We start from the raw sequence: 21347 nt of genomic DNA on the forward strand, positions 1-21347 counted from the left end.
GGGCTATATGAAGACGTGGACGTATACCGACAAATTTCAGGTGGAAAGTTTTATAGCCACAACGAAGACAAAATGCCAAATTTCAGTCATTTCGTTGGGGTATTGAGGCCACAACCTTCAAAATACCGAAAATCGGGAGGTAACATTCTATGGGGGCTATGTGAAGACGTGGGTCTATACCGATAAATTTCAGGTGGAAAGTTTTTTACCCACAACCAAGACATAATACCAAATTTCAGCCATTTCGGAGGGATATGGAGGGCACAACCTTCAAAATACCAGAAATCTGGAGGTACCGTTCTATGGGGGCTATATGAAGACGTGGACCTATACCGACAAATTTCAAGTGGAAAGTTATGATTAACATAATCAGTCATTTCGGTGGGATATTGAGGCCACAAACTTCAAAATGTCGAAAATCGGCAGGTACCCAGCAAAAAGTTTGCCTCCAAAGAGGCAGTTAAATGATATGTACAAGTGATCTGGAAGTGCATCAAATTATGCATTTTCACTCATGATTTTTACAAGAGCGTGACTACGGAAAGGGGCACTCCATTGCACTGCATTTTAACTGACCCTATGGCACTGCATTTTAACTGACCCTCTGGCACTGCATTTTAACTGACGCTCTGGCACTGCATTTTAACTAATCCTGTGGGGTAGAATAGGAGGCAGTCCAAAGCACGTGTTTTGATACAGGCATTCTGCGGAAATTGTGCAAGCCATTACAAAATATGCCAGAACAAATAAAATGTATTATTTGTGTAAAACAAAAATATTAAGAACTTTATTACATTAACACAAATTATGAAAATTCTGCATTGAATTCAATCGCAAACATGCGTGTTTCCTCCGCTCTCCATTTGTTCCAAGCTGAACAGTTTTTGTTTCATTTTCTAAATGGGTTGTCTTCCCATCACCAGTTAAGACTTCGACATGTACTCCAACAACACTCCATTCGGAAATTTTCTTCTCTTGAGTTACCGGAAAAATGTTCACTAATGAAATATTATTCAGTTTGTATTAACAAATTTTTGAAAATATTAACACGCTTATCTCTTATTGGAATATTTATGTCGCTGCCTGTAGAGATGTACAAACTGATTTATGAACATGTAGGGATCTCTAACAACTGCTAATAATATGTAGCGAACGGAGTGTCTTTTTCACGACTCCGTTTGGACTGCATCCGGATGCTGTTAAATTGTGAGGAATTGGAGTGCCTTTTTCACGACTCCGCTGAACTGCATCCGGATGTTGTTAAAATGTGACAATTGGATGAGATTCTTTGGATTGCATCCAAATGCAGTTAAAATGTGAGGACTGGAGTGCCTTTTTCACGACTCCGTTTGAACTGCATCAAAACATGCCGTGACAGAACTAGTCCACATTGCACTACTTCCAATTTATTTTGCTGGGTACCCTTCTATGGGGGCTATATGAAGACGTGGACCTATGCTAACAAATTTCAGGTGGGAAGTTTTACACCGACAACGAAGACAAAATGCCAAATTTCAATAATTTCGGTGGGATAATGAGGCTACAAATTTCAAAATACCGAGTATCGGTAGGTACAGTTCTATGGGGGCTATATGAAGACGTGGACCTATGTGGACAGATTTCAGTTGTAAAGTTACATACCCCTAACGAAGAATTAATACCAAATTTCAGCCATTTCGGTGGGATATTTATATTGAATATATTTTTGCATATGGTTTTGCATATGCTCATTTTATGCAGATATGTAAAAATATGTCAAAATATACACGATATGCAAAATATGCAAACATTTCTGGGCCTCATTCGGTTCATTTTGTAATAAAACGAGTTTCTGTCTAATCAGATTTTCTCTACGAAAATTCTATATGCATTTGCATAGGATTCCGCTGTCTAGTGATTATGTACAAAAGATAAAACTGGTCAACAAAATGAAAAAAGTTGACTGTTTCATTCGAATTTGTTTGTGTTTCTAACTCAAATTGTCGAGTTATTTTCAATTCCGGAAGCAGGGTTTCTCTATCAGCTCTTATTTTCGAGATATAGCTCACGATTTTCGATTTTTACTCAGATTTTCGTTATCCTTAGTCACCAGAAATATTTTTTTCGGTGTTTTTGTGTATTTTGAGTGCTTTAAACCAAAACTACATCATTTAAACCAAAACTATCATGTTATATATTAAAAATTGCAAATGGGGCGTAACATCCGAGATTTTGGCTAGGGTCTTGAAGATTTTCTGACAAATTCCAGTCCTGTGTTGAAAAAATTTACATAATTTGCTCTGTAAATAAATCCAAGTATATGGCCAAATTCTATCCGTTTTTGTTGTGATCATAGCCCGTAACGTCGATTTCTAGCGATTCTTGCCCTGTCAGCAGCCGGGGCATCCTATCATGAGTATCAAAACTCATTGGTATTTCCTGGGCCTGGCACAGCTTAGACTAATGTCGGGTCAAGCATCGCTGAGTTAAGTTATGCATTTTTGCAGAAATCCCTTTGATGTACCTCGTTAGAGTCGAAATGACGATAGTAGAACCTTAGTTTGTAAAACATTTCCGCTAACTTGCTCAAACAGCTTAGTTTATATTTTATCCCACTACACTGTGGTGATAGGAGACAGTTTTCTCTTCTTTTCGTTAGCCACGGCAACCAACAGGCTGTCCTTTTAGACTTCGATGGAAAATCTTTTTTTACTGCTGAAGAGGCTTTAGTTTCTTCCTCTTAACAGACAGAGCCAGGTCCGTGTTTCTGGCCCGTCGTGATGAGTTTTAATGACAAATTTTATGGACTTTATGCTTGACAATTCAAAAATAGGTATTTTCTATTTTACTTCTTCGGTTCATTGTCAATCCGAGGAGGATTTTAAATTTATCTACAGATTTTGTGCGTTACCTTTCTTTTCTCTTGTCGGATTTTTTTCGCCCATTGAAGCTGTTTAGGATTTATTATCGTCCATGTCCTCTGTCTTTATCCTAAACCGATCTAATTATAAAAGTTAAAAGAATGGTAAAGTCGATATCTCCCGCTTATTGAGACTTATACAGGGAGTTTCAAAAATATGCGGGTATTTCTTTTACTAATAATAACACCTCAGTATTTTAGAAGCCTATATCCAATAAACAAAAAAACCAAATACATAATAAAATGTTGGTCCTGTGGCTATAAGCGAGAATAACAACAACATTTTTTTTACTCTGTTTTCTATGCGCCAAAAATAATGGGCTATATCGGTCCATGTTTTGGTATTGCCCCCCATATAACGGTACCACCCACTTTCAGGTAGTTTGACGTTTTTAGTCACATTTTCAAACCGAATTAATTATAATTTGACATTTAGGGTTCCTAGTGAAACAAACTCATATTCCAAAAATTATGGTCATAGGTCCATGATTTGTTATAGCACCAATATGACGGTACTTCCCGATTTTTGGTATTTTGAGGATTTTAGCTAAAATTTTTAAACGAACTAGCTGCAATTTTATTTCTGAGAACCTCAGTGGCCATGAAACTTCTCCCCCATAAAACGATATCTCCCGATTTTGGGTATTTTGAGAATTTCAGCTAAATTTTTTAACAGTAATTTGACATTTGAGGTTCTCAGTGGCCGCGAAACTTGTCCACCAAAAATCGATTTTCGGTATTTTGAGGATTTTAGCTACAAATTTTAACCGTACTAGCTGTAGTTTGACATTTGAGGTTCCCAGTGGTCACGAAACTACTACACCGAAAATCGAACTATCTGTAATTTGACATTTTAGTTTTCAGCGGTCACGAAACTTCTTCATTAAAAATTGTCAACATAGGTCCATATTTTAGTATAGCTCGGTATAGCTACAACTTTGTACCAAATTGGCAGTTATTTGAAATTTGAGGTTCTCAGTGGTCAAAAAATGTCTCTACCAAAAATCGTCAAGATACGTCCATGTTTTGGTATAGCCCCCATAGAACGTTACCTCACGATATTCGGTATTTTAGTTAAATTTTTTTACCGAACTAGTTGTAATATGACATTTATGGTTCTCAGTAGTCATGAAACTACTCTACTACCAATCGGTCCATGTTTTTGTGTAGCCTCCATTTGAGGTTCTCAGTGGTCACGAAACTTCTCCACCAAAAATCGTCAATATATGTACATGTTTTGGTATAGTCCTCATATAACGGTACCTCCCGACTTTCGGTGTTTTGAGAATTTTTGCTACAATTTTTAACTGAACTAGCTGTAAATTTCAGAAAGCGAGACACTAAACATAGAGAATCGAAGATCTTTTCTTAGTTCGGTATATGGAACACATGTTCTGTAATGGGCCAGCTAACACATTTGGGTATAGCCCACATATAAAGGTACCGCCCGATTTTTGGTATTTTGAGGATTTGAGACAAATTTTCGAACCGATTTGGTTGTAATTTTTCATTTTGGAGTTCTGAGTGAATAAATAACTCCTTGCAATGATCAATATAGGTATAGGTTATAACTAAATTTGTCTTTTTATAGCTCCCATGGCAAGGAACCTCCCGATTTTCCGTATTTTGAAGGTTGTCGCTTCAATATTCCACCAAAATGGCTGAAATGTAGTATTTAGTCTTCAATGTGATATAAAACTGTTCGCCAGAAATTTGTCTGTACAGGTCCACGCTTTCATATTGCCCCATTTTCGACTAAAATTCGTCGGTATATGTCCATGTTTCGATATAGCCCCCTTAGAACGGTACCTCCCGGTTTTCGTAATACTGAAGATTGTGACGTCAATATCCCACCGAAATGGCTGAAATTCGTTATTTAGTCTTCCAAGAGATATAAAATATTCCAGAAGAGTATTATCGGTATAGGTCCTATATCCCCATAGAAGCGCACTTTTTGATTTTCAGTATTTTTTAAGTTTTAGCCACATTCTCTTACCGAAGTATAGGAAATCTGGTATTTAGTCTTCTTTGAGTCTTAAAACTTTCCGTCAGAAATTTGTCGGTATAGACCGACGTTTGGAAATAGCCCCCATAGAACGGCGCCTCACATTGTTAACCGAAATTGCTGAAATTTAGTATTAAGTCTTCTTCATACACGAAAGGAAACTAAATTTTCCATTTTACTTCAATACAACTTGTGGTGGAGGGTATAACAAGTTCAGCCCGGCCGAATTTAACGCGGTTCTTACTTGTTCATAATTTCACTCATAAACAACGAATGCTTTGCGGATGTATTTTACGTTTTTAAAGCACCACATACATATCTCAACTTATTCGACTTATCTTGGTATATTACCGCCGCAAATTGGCAAAAATAATACTGGATAATATGCGGATATTACTTTCAGGCATAGATCGGGTTCGAATATGGATACATCAAATTCCAAAAAAGTGAAATTTAAGAGTTCCGCTGTGATTGTCTTGAATTTTTTTCCAGCAGATTGACCTTGCGGCCCGTTTACGACGGTAATTTTTCTTTCGAGGACAAGCCCAAATTTCCTGTGATAATGGATTAAAATCTCCAAGGAAGCTTTGACGGCACCAAGCAAAATGGCAATTCCGTAAAATAACTCTCACAGGGTGTTTCTGATTGGGCCCAACTCAGGTCGGATTATGGACTATATAGGTCCAGGCCTTCTCGTACAGTTTTGACATTTTTTCCTGTGACGACGGTACCAACTGAATTGGGTAGTATGTAAGATAACCTTCGAAGGGAGAAACTGATTTGGTCCAAACGTTGTACATCGTATTGTTTCTTACAGCCTCGAATTATGTCCGAACATCGACTACATTGGACACATACAAAATGCGTATTGAATGTACAAGTAGTTCTGCGAAACATCGATATATATATTACCTTAAGTATCTAGTCGGGAAGAAGGAATTTAAGCTTATGGTCCTAGTCCTATTACACTATGCAACACTGAAAATGCAAACAACTTCTAGCATGAATTTTTTGAAAGTATATATTTAGACTACAAAAACCCTAGTGGGGTTTTGTCCTGTCAGATCCAGTTCGGATTTTATGGCCTCATCTAAACCGGGCTAAATCTACACTTTTATGCATTTATCATGCCTTCATTTCAGAAACGAATAGGAATTTGGCCTTGCAGTCTTTAGCAATATTGTAGCCCTAAACTAGTAGAACTTATCTTTTGAAAAAATCGCATAAGAAGAACTCCATCTAGGGCATAAAAATCTATAAATTATAGAAAATTTTACATTATTGCTGAAATTCTGGTCAGTATCGGCTAAACTATTGGGAGTCGAACCAAGTAACCTTACGCAAAAATCTTCCAAATAAAGTTCTCAACAATTCTTTAGAACATTCTGAAACTCTAAAATGCTTACTTCATGTTGTTTCAGCGGTATTTTGCATCATATCTTTTACAACACTTATTTCAAACACAGTTCACACCAACAGTTTATTCTCGCATTTCGGATTTCACTACATTATTGACATTTTTATTAAATCGTAGTTAAAAAAATGTACTGAAAACAACGGCATAGAAGCATTTTACAACAATGACATGTTCTGAAGAGTTGTGTAATACATTCCAGGGAATATTTTTCCAATAGAAAATATTCAGAAAAAATTAACGGTTTTGGAGATACGGTGCGAAATGCATAAAAATTGTGGAAGTTTTGCATATATTTTGAAATTTTAGGCACTTTCAAAAAATCCTCAGTTCGAATTGTTTGCACAAGATCACCTTAAAAATGTTGCACAGTGTTATCCTCCTCATATAACATTGATGTCAGTTATGTGATCTAAAGTACACGGACAATATTTGTGCATAAAATGGTTACTATTTTAAGCGGTATGAATTATTCTAATATATTTCCACTCTCTTGAAAGCGTAGCTTTTTTACAAAATTAATTTTTATATGCCGAATGTTATTGCCCCAAAAGTAATGGTGAAGGATATCGTAAGGTCGGTCACGTCCTGCTATAACCCTTTCCTACATGTTTATATTTAAAGTTTTCAGTAGCCAAACACCATTTTGGTATTTATTTTTAAGGATTTGGTAAACATAGAAGTTAATAGCATGTATATGGTCGAGAAATTGACTGCAATTTGCAACTTGAGGTTATCAATGGGAAGAAAAACATTCTGCAAGAATGTTTCAAATAAGTACATGGTTCCTATTATTTATATTCACACAAACGTCCCCGCAGAGACAAGGTAGACTTCTCTCACATCAATGAGTGCACCCCGATTCATATTAACTCAATGATATGGGATCTAATTTTCATTGCTGAGTCCGAACGGTGTGTCTTCATACACCACTTGAAGATAAGTTTTTCATCGCTAAAATTCTTGGGGAATTTAGCCAAGATTAGCCCATACCCATTTTGGCTACCGTTGAAAATAAGATTTTGTCTGGCCAGTGAGTCGAATCTGGACTTTCAGCTTGCAAGGCGGGTGTTATTACCATTGCACCACGGTGGCTCCCCAATTATTTATTTGCTTTTTTAATGTGCCTATCCGCATTTCAATGATGTAAATTTTCCCTATGTTGGAGAGTTGTAATAGTTTGACATGTCCGAGCATAGTGCATTGTTTACTTGGTTCTTTATGGTTTTCTCCCATTCTACGAGTTGCTACTGATTGCAGACCACACTCCTGATCATACCATAAATTGCTTCGATTTTGCGGATTTCTACACAGCACCATTGTATTACACTGATATTTTATCCGGACGTTGGGTGTTGTCAACCGTTCATGGGAGGATATAACTAATACATTTCAAAAGTTTATCATTTGTTCTCATGTCTGATATTTCGCCAACTCCAGGGTTCGTGTTCATATTTACCGATGATATCTGTTCGCTTATCTTCCGTATTAAGTACAATAAATATTTTTAATTAAACCTATTATAGAATTGTGAACATTTATATTTTTATCAGTAATTGTAAAATAATTTCAATGTTATCCATGTTAATTAATATTCCATTGGTTGTATTTTTCGTAATTGTAAACTTCCTTATGTATTGAAATGTGTATTTAATTCGATGCTAGCACTCATGTTAATTTAAATTTGCATTGATATTTGAAAAAATAATTTCACCACTGAAAGTACGTACTTTCAATTTCAGTTGGGTTCAATATATTTATACCCGGCTTAGTTTATTGAAACCTGACCATAACAAAATTTAAGCCATTTAATCAAAAGGCTATGCAGATAACAACAGGCATACAAAGCCACAGCAGGTAGCAATGGCAACCCAGTTGGTTAATATAATTCAACCGGGTTATATATTTTAATAAAATAAAAATTAAATTTTCATAATTCACCATAAAGCCTTTATTCTGAGGAAAACAATAACAACAGCAATGAGGCATGGTAGGGGAAAAATGGACATTGATGTTCATTTTTTTTGTTTTTTCGTTTTTTGCGTTCTTTCGTTTATTCACAAAAATCAGCAACAGTATAACCGGCAAATAGCAATATAAATACTATAAAAAAAACACAAAACTGTGTGTATGTTGTTGCTGTTGTTTTAAATGTATTTTTTCCAGCCTAGCCTTATGCTGTGCCTACATTTTCGAGGGTATTAGTGTTCTAATCTTTTTATTTCTACATGAATATATTTTTTATTAAATAATTTTTTGTGTTCTCCATTTGCTTTCGGAATGCAAATTGAGACCTGAAATATAATATTTTTTTAGTTGCTGCTAATAACGAGGTATGTGTTAATAATGATGATATTCTGAGAAATTTCTGATGGTGAATGAAAAAAAAAATTCTTTAAAAAATCCACGTTAGTTGGTCTGATGGTGATTAAAAAAATATATATTTTTTAAAAAATCCACGTTAGTTGGTCTGATGGTGATTAAAAAAATATATATTCTTTAAAAAATCAACGTTAGTTGGTCTGAAGGTGATTAAAAAATATATATTTTTTAAAAAATCCACGCTTATTGGTCTGATGGTAGATGTAAAAAATATTCTTTAAAAATTCACGTTTATTTGTCTGATATCGGATGGAAAAAATATTCTTTAAAAATCCACGATTATTGGTCTGATGGTGTATTAAAAATATTGTTTTTAAAAAATCCACTTTTATTGGTCTGATGGCGGATGGAAAAAATATTGTTTAAAAAATCCACCTTTATTGGTCTGATGGTGAATGAAAAAAAATCCTTAAATAATCCACGTGTATTGGTCTGATGGTGGATGGAAAAATATTCTTTAAAAAATCCACGTCTATTGGTCTGATGGTGGATTGAAAAAATATACTCTAAAAATCACAGTTTATTGATCTGCTGGTGGTTGAAAAAATATTCCTTAAATATCTACGTTTATTGGCCTGATGGTGGATTGAAAAAATATACTTTAAAAAAATCAACGTTTATTGATCTGATGGTGGCTGAAACAATATTTCTTAAATATCCACGTTTATTGGCCTGATGGTGCATGGAAAAATTATTCTTTAAGAAATCCACGATTATAGGTCTGATGGTGGATGGAAAAAATATTCTTTAAAAATCCACGTTTATAGGTCTGATGGTGTATGGAAAAAATATTCCTCAAAAAAAAAAAAAACTACGTTTATAGGTCTGTCTGATGGTGAATGGAAAAAATATTCTTTAAAAAATCCACGGTTATTGGTCTGATGGTGGATTGAAAAACATATACTTTAAAAATTCACGTTTATTGGTCTGATAGTGGATGGAAAAAATATTCTTTAAAAAATCCACGTTTATTGGTCTGATGGTGAATTGAAAAAATATACTTTAAAAAATCCACGTTTATTCGTCCGATAGTGTATGGAAAAAATATTCTTTAAAAAATCCATGTTTATGACCTGATGGTGGATTGAAAAAATATACTTTAAAAAATCAACGTTTAATGACCTGATGGTGGTTGAAAAAAATATTCTTAAAAATCCACGTTTATTGGTCTGATGGTGCATGGAAAAATATGCTTTAAAAAATCAAAGTTTATTGGTCTGATGGCGGATGGAAAAAATATTCTTAAAAAAATCCACGATTATAGGTCTGATGGCGGATGGAAAAAATATGCTTTAAAAAATCCACGTTTATAGGTCTGATTTCGGATCGAAAAAATATTCTATAAAAATCCACGTTTATAGGCCTGATAGAGGATGGAAAAAATATTCTTTAAAAAATACACGTTTATAGGTCTGATGGCGGATGGAAAAAATATTCTTTAAAAAATCCACCTGTATTGTTCTGCTTGCTGATTACAAATATTCTTTAAAAAATCCACATTTATTGTTCTGCTTGCTGATTAAAAATATTCTTTAAAAAATCCACGTTTATTGGTCTGATGGTGGATGGAAAAATATTCTTTAAAATATCCACGTTTATTGGTCTGATGGTGGATGGAAAAAATATTCTTTTAAAATCCACGTTTATTGGCCTGATTGTGGATTGAAAAAAATATTCTTTTAAAATCCACATTTATTGGCCTGATTGTGGATGGAAAAAATATTCTTTTAAAATCCACGTTTATTGGCCTGATTGTGGATGGAAAAAATATTCTTTTAAAATCCACGTTTATTAGCCTGATTGTGGATGGAAAAATATTCTTTTAAAATCCACGTTTATTGGTCTGATTGTGGATGGAAAAAATATTCTTTTAAAATCCACGTTTATTAGCCTGATTGTGGATGGAAAAATATTCTTTTAAAATCCACGTTTATTGGTCTGATTGTGGATGGAAAAAATATTCTTTTAAAATCCACGTTTATTGGCCTGATTGTGGATGAAAAAAATATTCTTTTAAAATCCACGTTTATTGGTCTGATGGCGGATGGAAAAAATATTCTTTAAAAAATCCACGTTTATAGGTCTGATGGTGGATGGAAAAAATATTCTTTAAAAAATCCACGTTTATAGGTCTGATGGTGGATGGAAAAAATATTCTTTAAAAAATCCACGTTTATAGGTCTGATGGTGGATGGAAAAAATATTCTTTAAAAAAATCCACCTTTATTGGTTTGACACGTGGATCGAAAAATATTCTTTAAAAAATCCACGTTTATTGGTTTGACACGTAGATGGAAAAAATATTCTTTAAAAAATCCACTTTTATTGGTTTGACACGTGGATGGAAAAATTTTCTTTAAAAAAATCCACGTTTATTGGTATGACACGTGGATGGAAAAAATATTCTTTAAAAAATCCACGTTTATTGGTTTGACACGTGGATTGAAAAAATATTCTTTAAAAAATCCAAGTTTGTTGGTCTGATGGTGGATGTAAAAAATATTCTTTAAAAAAATCCACGTTTATTGGTTTGACACGTGGATGGAAAAAATATTCTTTAAAAAATCCACGTTTATTGGTTTGACACGTGGATGGAAAAAATATTCTTTAAAAAATCCACTTTTATTGGTTTGACACGTGTATGGAAAATTTTTCTTTAAAAAATCCACGTTTATTGGTATGACACGTGGATGGAAAAAATATTCTTTAAAAAATCCACGTTTATTGTTCTGATGGTGGATGTAAAAAATATTCTTTAAAAAATTCACGTTTATTGGTCTGATGGTGGATGTAAAAAATATTCTTTAAAAAATCCACGTTTATTGGTCTGATGGTGGATGTATACAATTTTTGTTTTAAAAAATCCACGTTTATTGGTGTGATGGTGGATGTAAAAAATATTCTTTAAAAAATCCACGTTTATTGGTCTGATGGTGGATGTAAAAAATATTCTTTAAAAAATCTACGTTTATTGGTCTGATGGTGGATGTAAAAAATATTCTTTAAAAAATCCACGTTTATTGGTCTGATGGTGGATGTAAAAAATATTCTTTAAAAAATCCACGCTTATTGGTCTGATGGTGGATGGAGAAAATATTCTTTAAAAAATCCTCGTTTATTGGTCTGATGGTGGATGCAAAAAATATTCTTTAAAAAATCCACGTTTATTGGTCTGATGGTGGATGTAAAATATATTCTTTGAAAAATCCACGTTTATTGATCTGATGGTGGATGGAAAAAATATTCTTTAAAAAATCCACGTTTATTGGTCTGATCATGTATGAAAAAATATTCTATAAAAATCCACTTTTATTTGCTTTTTTCTCAGAAAACTACAAAGTCGTTTAGTTGTGCTGTATTCCTCGGTAATTCAAATGATTTGTTGAACGTACACCCAAAATTGTTTAACTTCCATCCAAACCTTCCACCTTACTCACCTTCATTGCCAGGCAAACAACTAAAAATTTCAAAATAATACCGAATGAAATTATTACACAGTCGAATAAAATATTATGCGCCTGATCGGTAGGTAGGTATGGAACAACATATTTCCACCAATAAACCACCAGCAATGGATGTTGGTATGTATTTTTGTTATATTAGGTTTATGAAATATTATACAGTCTCTGACTGGTATTTGTGTCTGAACACTGATATACTTTTGTTGTATTCGTTTATGATATACAGCCACCGACCAACACAAATCCCTTTTAGTAAAGCCGGTATTTTAACCGATTGCCCCTAAAACCATGTAAATTAAATTTAATGGAATATTTATTGCGTTACATGCCATCATACAAAACCAACTAACCCACAGCGGCAGGAGCAGCAGCAGTCAAATGGATACACGCATACATACATATCATCAACATAAATGCCCGAAGTCATATCTCCAAAAAGTCAAAATAAGTGTTTTGATTGAATCTAATACATATAACTAAAAACATGCTCTTGCAAAATTTCAAGCTTCTACGTTAAATAATAATGATCCTATTCAAGAAACGGCATTTTGAAAAATGGGATAACATTGCAGGTTTTGTTGTAATGACGGATCCCAAAACCAAGCGTTTCCGCGGTTTTGGTTTCATTACTTACTCCTATTCGTATATGATTGATAATATCCCATATTTTGTTAGTTACGACTTTTGGCATTTATGGTGACGATATATAAATCTAAAATATCTGAAAAATGTAAAAACGCCGTGGTAATTCCTATAGACTGTAAATGGTAGTATATTTTGTGATTGTATTTGTGTTATTTATGCGAGAAGAAATAAAATTAATGCCAAGGTACCTAGAGTATATGACTTTGAGGGGATAACATTTCTCAAGACCTAAGAAGGAGTGGGAATTGAACTAAATTGGATAAAGAAAAGTTCATTGTGTTGCCTGTTGAACTTATATGAACTTAATGATATCTCCAGATAAAGTCACAGTTTTTCCTAATTATGGTTTAAAACAAGCTTTTACGGAACTATTTTTTATTGTGTAGGGCATATATATGTTTATCAGTGTCTCGGTATCGAAAAATGAACAGTTATGAGAGAGAATGCTAGTGTGAACTGTGTGGTTATTTGGTGGCTGGTGCGATCCCGGGTTTACAGTGTTGGTGGCGGTTGTAATGGTGGTTTGTCTATAACAGCAATCGCGGTATGTCAATGTTCTTTGCTATTACTTGTTGTTGTTGTTTTGGTATTACCAACACAATATCCATTGCTGCTGCTGGCCAACCATGGTTACTTGTGTAGTGCTAATAATGTTTACTGTCCAACGTTTTAATAAAATTCTGCATGCTTCATAATACATTTCCTTCTATTGTATGCTTCTGTTTTCCTCTTTTTTCGCTTTGCTTCGTATTTCATAATAATTTGTATTTGTTTAAGTATTTATTTCCTTCTTGTTTTGAGGGCGTTTGTTTTCGACTTAAAAGTACAAATTATTTCTTCTATTGTGTTACATTTTGTATCGCCAACGTTAATGGTTATTGTGTAAAGCAATCAACAATAATTTCTTTATGCAATTGCTTTGTTAGGGTTTTTTTTTTCATCCACTCCAATTATCATATTTTTTGCTCGTTTTATTACATAGAAACTATGCTAATTTTGTATAGAAACAACGTACTATTTTAAGGCTTGAAAAGTAATTGCCCGGTTTTTTTGGACCATTTGTTTCCAAGCGTTTTCTTTTCACAGTAAAAATTGATAATTGCCATTATTGATCAACATTTATAATTGATAACAAGGAAGTAAGTAACAAGGTGGATTTGGACATTTTTGTTAAACAAACTTTATATTGAAATCAAAATGAAAATTGTAAAAATCATATAATAATGAACATATAATTGATTTAAGCGAATTGTTGAAAAGTGGTTCACCAATTTACTATTTTGGAAAAATCGAAAATTTTTTATTGGCTCATTTTCAAGTACAAGTAGAATAGAATATGTTGCAAAAATTTTGAGTATACCGCACAAAAATTAGCTGAGATATGAGAGTTAGAAAGTGAAAATTCATTGTGATTTGTATGTAACACCCAACTTTGAAATGCGGTTTTCTCAAAATGGCATTTTCGAATGCGGTGCTCACCGTAGCTCGAAAACGGATGATCCGAGCTTGTACTTAAGCGAGTCACTTTTTTTAAAAACATATTTTGGCGCATTTATGGTGGAAAAATATCAATTATTTTAGTTAAAATCGAAACTTTGACTTTAAAAGTTCACAGTTTTTTTAATTATTATTTTTGTTTTTCAAAATAGTCAGGCTAAATCCCATAGTCGTTGTTTTACTATTTTATTAAAACAACTTTAATTTATTAGCGGGAAAAAAATTGGTGATGTTTACCAAGGGGTAAGGCAGGGAAGACTATAGTTTCAGATCTCGCCACAGATCTTCATCAGTTCCCTTGTTTCTTGTTTTTCAACAGGAAACTTTTTATACCCAAGTGTCAATTGCTCGCTCAAATAGATACGTGCAGAACCCTCCTAATTGTGAGACCGGGCACCGTCGAAATGTTGTTTATTGCTATAGTATGTAATACCAACAAATTAATTATGTGTTTTTTCGTTGAGAATCGACGAACGCATAGCAGTGGGAAAGATTTGGTTTTGTTTGCAAGTGAAGTTGCTCGAGTTTAGGTAGTGCCAAAGAAATTCTCGATCAGAGTGTTTCTTTGCGCACGTATATATTTGAGCGAGAAATTGACACTTGGGTATAAAAAGTTTCTTGTTGAAAAACAAGAAACAAGGGAACTTCTGAGATTTCATAATGCCAAGTTACACCCACTCCAAAAGGAAAATGTAGCAAAATCCTTTAACAGAGCTCACATGGGGCGTCATCGTTGTTCTTTGCAAAACATGGACGAATATTTAAAATTTTCCGACTTAAGCTATTTACCGGTCCATGGGGGCTATACTAAAACCTGGATATACACTTTGATTCATTTGAACAGAACCAAATAATTTTGCCTACAAATACCGTTATATCTAACGAAAGAAGAGGAATTGTAAATTATATTTTTGTGGACATGTAGAGGAGGACATATAGTAGTCGAAATTTTCAGTACCTAACATGTTTGGCATTTGCGTTATAACGGCACTTTTAACACGCTTTATGAAAAATATCAAGCAATTAGAATGTTTTAATGGTGCACCAGGATAGAACCACCTTAAGATGCGCCAACAATAGCCTCTCTAGTGCAAATGTCAACGTCAGGCTTCGCGCGCCGGTCCCTGTTTTCACCGATGAGGAAATGACGTCCGAATAAAAGGCGGGATAACCTTTCAACCAGGGTTTCGGAATTTTTTTCACGACTCCGGCTCCGACTCCTGGTCGACTCCGAGAGTGAATTCCTACACCACTAAAAATGAATAAAATGTGCACAAATTGTTAACTTTTTGCTGGCCTATGTAGGCTAATGTGTTACTTTTTCCTTACACATTCATTAGAAAGGGCATTCGTTCGAATACATTCGAACATATCAATATTGTTTCTGTCGAATCTTACATTGAAAAATAGCAAAGTTAGAAAGTTTTTGTTGGTTTTCCTTTTTTGCATGAGTATATTCTCGACGAAATTCTTCCTCGTGAGAAAATCGTTAAGCTTTCAAAATATGTGAAAATGAAAGGGCAATACAAATCATAAGGACTACTTGCTATAAAAATTATAAGGAATTTATGACCAAGTTTCAAACTGGATGTAAGCCAACATCTTAGTGTGCTTAGCTTTAAAAGGAGAACCCCAGTTGTAAAGCTTAATAAAAGCCATTTTTCATGATATTTTCCAAGAAAACTACGTAACTAAAATTCAGCGCTCACATTTTGAACTTTGCTGTGGAGTGGATAATTTTATTGAAATATTTGAGATATATTGTGTACAAAACTCAGCACGTAGGCAGGTGGATGTTTTCTGGAACTGAAAAATTAGCACACGATGAGACTTCGTGCATGAAACTATTCTACAGAAATGCTGCTAGGAAAATTTTATATAGGGTCGGTCCACTAGGACAAGAAATCGATATTGTCATGTTTTCATTTTCCTTTATCACTTTTAACCGATCCTTTCTCATGGAAACTCTATGATTATGTATTTCATTTAATTTCGTATATGAAGTTTTAGCCCGATTCACCGAGGGGTTTCTTAAAATAGTAATTTGAGCGGAAGCTGCGGTCGTACTAATGTAAAAAAATCGGAAAATATCGTTGAAGCAAACGAGTTTCATGATGTTATTTTCCCATTAGTGGTTTTACAACACAATGTAGAGCTTAATGCTCAAAGGAGAAGTTAAAGAGTACACTTCGGAGTTGAAGTTTCTAATTATTATTTTTTAATATATCCACTGTATCTACCTCAAACGGATGCTGACATTTTGAAACCTGAAAAATGGGGTTTTTTGCTCTAATCGGGACGCGCAGCTGGATTTCCCTAAAAGCTTATTATTTGATTGTAGTACTCGCGATTTCGCATTTTTTTAATGTATAACATGAGGGTGTAGCCCTCACAGGATCACAGTAATCTGCGCCCAAACACGAAATTTTTGTGCGTAAATTTTTTTCAAAAACCTATTTTTTTGGTTTAAAATTTACAAACGTCATTCGATTTCCGTGGAAACCCGCGTAAATTTAGTTTTTTTACGTTCTGAATCTAACAAGACACCCACTAGATCGGCGGATACAATACCCCTCAAATTTCGAAAATTTGCAAAAAATTATTTTGAAAATATCGCATATTAAAACGCGTTTTGGATGTGTCAGTTCTACTTAAATAAATAGATCGATACGCGTGTTTAAACTGCGCGAAAACAGATATTTAAAAACTCTCGTAAATCCAGAGATATAATAGATTTTTTCTAAAAATTGAGTGCGATGCTACATCCACGGTTCTTGATGGATCGCGTTGAAACGGCATAGAATTATGTATTTTTTAATGGTGATTATTGAAATCGGATGCGCATAAAATGTAAATGAACTTCGCGGAAATTATGACCATTTTACTGTATTTTGCACCCTAATATGCAGCAGATGCTACATCGTGGCCGCCAAATAGAATTTGACAAACTGTACATCAAAAAAGAGGGATTGATTCGCTGTGTTGGAAAATCGGATGTGCATCATGTCATTTTCATAATTACGCGGTTTATATGCGTCTCAAATGTTTTAATATTCAATATAACATTATTTTAACGTTATGCCACAATTGGAATTCCTTGTGATTTAATATAAGGTTCTAATAATATTATCCAATAGGAAAACTATAAGCGAAAAAATTGTTACAACGGAATATCATCATTATTGCGTGAAATTTTGACGAAAATGCCGAAGAACTCAAACATTTTTTCTTCAACTTTTCCTATAAAACCATAAAAAAATAAAATTAGAATAATATGATTTTATTTTTTTGTAATATTTTCTTCGTATTTTTGCAAATAACATGAATACTATAGCTCCAACCTTCACAACTTAGGTTTCATTTTATTCCTAAAAATGTCTGGATGCTGTTATAATTTTTTTATATATTTTTCGTAAGTATGAGCGCTATTGTTTCAAAAATATGTTTGTAAAAACGTGAAATTATTTTACAAATTTGATTTTTCGCGAATCCATTGAGACTTTGCGATTATGTTTTGCATCATCGCAAAGGTTACGAATTCAGTTAACGATAATAGCTGCGATTTTTTTTTAGAATTTTTTCTAATTATCATAATTAAAACGGTCATATCTTTTGCGCGCAACGATCAAAGTTAGTAACGAAAACAGATTTGGAATGCTGATTTTTTTTTTAATCTATGTACCAAAAATCATTGATGTAGTATCAAAAATTTTTTTTGATTTTTTTGAAATGGAAAAGACAATTTTAGACATTTTTCCTGATATGCTACTCAATGTGTAGAAAACTCGGATACACATGAACTATATCAGTTCCTGGCGGACAGATCCGGTTATTTGATTGTCTGCATCTGAAGCCCTCATTGAGTATATAATGAATCCTAGATGACAGATTCGCCGTTTGTCAGACTTCTGAGTTATGGCGGGATGAATCTGTCGTTGACCAACAACGAATTTATGATGCCCTAATTCAGAAACGTAACCATCCGAATTTCATATATAGTTAACAGATTATTGTTGTTTTAATATTTTAAAACAACTAGTTTATTAGTGGAAAAGATTTGGCATTGTTCGCCAAGGGGTAAGGCAGGGAATACTACAGTTTCGATCCACGCCACTGGATCTCATCAATTCCCTTGTTTCTTGTTTGTGGATATTCTCCACGGAAGTTATTTTTCAATAACTTCATCAACAAGAAACTTTTTATACCCAAACATCAATCGTCAGCTCGAAGTATAAAGGTAAGCAAAGAAAAAAGTTCAATGAGAAGTTTTTCCTTGGCAACCTCACACAACTCCGACGAAAGTGTCTGCGAAAACAATTCAAACCTCTTCCACTAGTATGTGTCGTCGAATTTCAACGAATGCACACACCAAAATTTGGTAGGTCTGCTTTACAGCAAAAACAACACACGTCGTGCCAGTGTCTTCAATTAGAAGCATTGTGGCGTTTTTTTATTGGAATAGCGTTTGCAATTTTGTTTTGTTCAAAATAGTTCGGCTTAATCCCATTGTTGTCGTTTTAATATTTTAAAACAACTAGTTTATTAGTGGAAAAGATTTGGCATTGTTCTCCAAGGGGTAAGGCAGGGAATACTACAGTTTTGATCCACGCCACTGGATCTAATCAGTTCCCTTGTTTCTTGTTTGTGGATATTCTCCACTGAAGTTATTTTTCAATAACTTCTTCAACAAGAAACAAAAAGAACAAAAAGGACATGGAAGGGACTGGGCTAGAAGGACAACATATTCGAACGAAAGGTTCCTCATTCTATTTAACTGAAAACATGTCATCTAAAAATGATGAAACGATGTCTCCAAACAGAGATATAAAGCTATTTTTCAATTATTGATGAGGGTCAATCAAAAAAATCATTATGTCATGACTCAGAAATTTCAGCTATGGGATCCTTTGGGGTTCTCAATTGGGGCATTCATTCCTCTCCCAGATCTTAACTTCCATTTTGTGTCACAGGGTATTCAGTAAGATTTCCCATAGAGACCACAATGTCTTTAATAGAAGACAAGGATGACTTCTCATAAAAAACAAGATGAGAATACCAATAGGCCTTTTTGAGAAGACCAGTAAGACCTCTGACGAAAGAGGTTAAAGGTCCAATATTAATTTGATTGACTTTGACTTAACTTTTGTTTGCAAAAATGTAAAGAATCAATTGGATCAACAAAATAGGGATGAATAGACTACACTTCAGACGATAGTAAACATGGTGTGAATTGTCCTTTAACTTAGTATAATATACCGTTTGCATATATGTTTTCTTATACCTTTCTTTTAAAATAAATAATTATTTGTTCTTGTTCCAAATTTAATGTTATATAAAGTGGAAAAAATTTCGCCCGGAGTTGGAGTCGAGTTATTTTTTTCGACTCAGACTCCGACTCCGACCCCAGCAAAATTGCTCGACTCCGACTCGCAGACTCCGACTCCGAAACCCTGCTTTCAACACCAGTCATCTAACAGGAAATGGTCAGATACCAAAAGCGCAGTAAAAAGGCAAGTCTGGAGGCCACCATCTCAACAAACATCGATAATTTTAAGGTAGCAGTCCTACCACCAGACTAGGCACCACTAGGCCAATCACCTATTGACGCTGAAACACAAACGATTATAAACCCGAAGAAAAGAAACGTAAAACAAACCGATTTTTTGATGACGGATAAGATTCGCAACATGGAACGTAAACTCTCTATTCCAAACAGGAAAACTTGCACAACTAATGGTATAATGTAATAGGCTAAATATCCCCATAGTCGGAATTAGCGAAATGCGTTGGAATGGAAGCGGTGGCTTTAAAAGTTCACAAGGAGACCGACTCCTATACTCCGGACGCAAAGAAGCAGAGCCCTATATACACGGCGTTGGCATTTTCGTTAGCAGAAAATTGTGTGACTCCGTAATATCTTGTTCAGCTATCTTAGAGCGGATAATTACGATTCAGTTGAATAGCAGCATCGGCAAAATTACCATAGTCCAATGTTATGCCACGATGGAAGTCTCAGATCTGCAAATGAAAGAAAATTTTTACGATGATCTAAACCGAACTTTACGACACGTCGACAAAAAAGACATACTTGTATTAATGGTACGATTTAAATGCACGGATTGGCTATAACAATTTAGGATTCACGAACATAATGGGAAGGCACAGCCCCGGCGAAAAAAATGCTAATGGAGATTTTTTTTCCGGAAATATGTGCAAAATTCGACCTCGCGATAGGCGGGTCATTCTTCCCGCATGAAACTTGTCACAAAATAACATGGCGCTCACGAAATACACGCATCCCAGTAGAGAGTCAGATGGATCATTTCTGCATTGGCAAAAAGAATTTTAGAATGCTGCAAGACGTGAGAGTTCTACGTAGTGCCGAAGCGCCGCCCTTTTAACACCAACAAAATGCATTCTTAAGAAACTAAACGTAATTTTCTGTCCAGTTTTTTTAATAAATACCGGCTGATGCCTTCAACACAATCGCCGGATCTCAATATACTCGTAGAAACTGAATGGACGAAAATTAAAAGCTCATTGTCTGAGACTGCTGTCGAAACAGTGAACTTCCACAAAAAAGATCATTAGCAATGGTTATCCGAAGAATTTTGGAATCTGGTACAATACAAAATTACTGTAGGAAAAAGATCCCCTCCAAAAATCACAGCTTATCAAAAAAGTGAAGAAACAAGCAAGAAACGATAAACGCAGTTTTAAAAATTCTATGGCCGAAGCCGAGGCAGCAGCAAGTCGTGGAGACTTAAAAACAGTTTTTGACATAACAAGAAAACTTTCGGCGAAAGGATATCTTAAATCGCACCTGCGGAATATATAAATTCAGGTACCCCCTCAATAAGTGAGGGCGAAACCTATAGCTCTGCGTGTTGCGTGTGCGTTCAAAAATACAAAAACAAAATACATGTATTTGTTGTTGTTTTCAATTTGAAATACATGTATTTTGTTTTTGTATTTTTGAACGCACACGCAACACGCAGAGCTATAGGTTTCGCCCTGAAATAAAAGCGGCAATAATACTATTAC

This window comes from Musca autumnalis, unplaced genomic scaffold (genome assembly GCF_047663935.1).
Source record: "Musca autumnalis isolate F117 unplaced genomic scaffold, ASM4766393v1 scaffold_2, whole genome shotgun sequence".
Taxonomy (NCBI): Eukaryota; Metazoa; Arthropoda; class Insecta; order Diptera; family Muscidae; genus Musca; species Musca autumnalis.